We start from the raw sequence: 1,337 nt of genomic DNA, 5'->3' as shown, positions 1-1,337 counted from the left end.
GCTTCATTAAACGCCATTTTGCCACTCCTCATATTGGTGTCTGTGTGGTGATGGTCCGGGGTCTGGGGAGAAGGCCCCGTGCCTCCTCGGTAAGAACGAGAACGGTAACAAGATATCTATGTCTTTTTTTGACTGCAGAAAGAATTGTGGCATCTTGAGAGAATTTTTTGTGACACAGGTTTGGAACCAGTTCAGTGCCCGCTTTAATAAATAATGTTAAAAGGTGCTTAGAGGCAGACAGCTGTTCTGGGATGGGAAGCTGTATTACACATCACTGGTGAACATCTTTAAAGCCAAGCGATTGGGTCACTGGAAGGGCAAACCTGCATTTGTTCTAACTATTTCATGTGAGCATTGCAACAGAATCCCCTCGTTCAAAATACTTTAGTGTCTAAGTGTTAAATCCTTCTAGAGCAGACTATTATTAGCAGAAGGCTGGGCTTTGTCACCGAGTGGGTCATTTTCAGTGGTTATGTGATAAGGGCTCAGATCTCATTTCTGACCCTTTGACTTGGCTTTCTGAAGGTCTCAGTTAATTATAAGCTCTCTCTGCATCAGTAGTTCTCATTGTTTCCCATGCAGTGACCACTGCGAAACTGTAAAAAAGCCGTTTCAGAACCCTGTTCCTCCTAGCCAGCAGAAAGGAAGGGTGGTCACAGATGATCAGCTGGAAGGGCAGATAGGTTAATTATTTTTGCCTGTTTGCTCACTGCCAGTCATTTTCAGGCCTCTGGAAAGAGAGACTGTAGAGAAGTTAGTGACACAGAAAGTAATTTCTCAGGCGAATTCGTTTATTTACAGTATATGCATATGTCCAGTTTAATAAAGAAGACAGCCAGGGGAGGGGGGATAGGTTGAAGCTAGCTGGTGCCCGTGGAGGCAGGAGTGCTGTGAAGCCCCGTGGCGGAGAGGAGCCCTCCTCCTGGGTTGCCGGCAGAGGTATGGCCCGGTGAGGGGCTGCCCGGTGAGGTATCGCCTGGTGAGGAGCCGCCTGGTGAGGTATTGCCTGGTGAGGGGCTGCCTGGTGAGGTATCGCCTGGTGAGGGGCCTCCCGGTGAGGGGCTGCCTGGTGAGGGGCCTCCCGGTGAGGGGCTGCCTGGTGAGGGGCTGCCTGGTGAAGGGCCACCCGGTGAGGGGCCGCCTGGTGAGGTATTGCCTGGTGAGGGGCCTCCCGGTGAGGGGCTGCCTGGTGAGGGGCTGCCTGGTGAGGGGCCACCTGGTGAGGGGCTGCCTGGTGAGGGGCTGCCCGGTGAGGGGCCTCCCCATGAGGGGCTGCCTGGTGAGGGGCTGCCTGGTGAGGGGCCTCCCCATGAGGGGCTGCCTGGTGAGGGGCTGCC

At 53.9% G+C, this 1,337-nt stretch overlaps 1 long non-coding RNA gene across 1 annotated transcript in view; it reads left to right on the top strand.

Annotated features, from left to right (window-relative positions):
- Window positions 1–48: 48 nt before the first annotated feature.
- LOC112976755 overlaps window positions 49–1,337 on the top strand; it is a 36,898-nt gene continuing 35,609 nt past the window's right edge. The window contains exon 1 of the long non-coding RNA XR_003257136.1: window positions 49–89. This is a non-coding gene — a long non-coding RNA (uncharacterized LOC112976755). The remainder of the gene's footprint in view (window positions 90–1,337) is intronic.

Source organism: Apteryx rowi, unplaced genomic scaffold, assembly GCF_003343035.1.
Source record: "Apteryx rowi isolate R43461 unplaced genomic scaffold, aptRow1 scaffold_762, whole genome shotgun sequence".
Taxonomy (NCBI): Eukaryota; Metazoa; Chordata; class Aves; order Apterygiformes; family Apterygidae; genus Apteryx; species Apteryx rowi.
The sequence above is the reverse complement of the archived record's forward strand: the minus strand, read 5'-3'. Positions and strand labels throughout refer to the sequence as shown.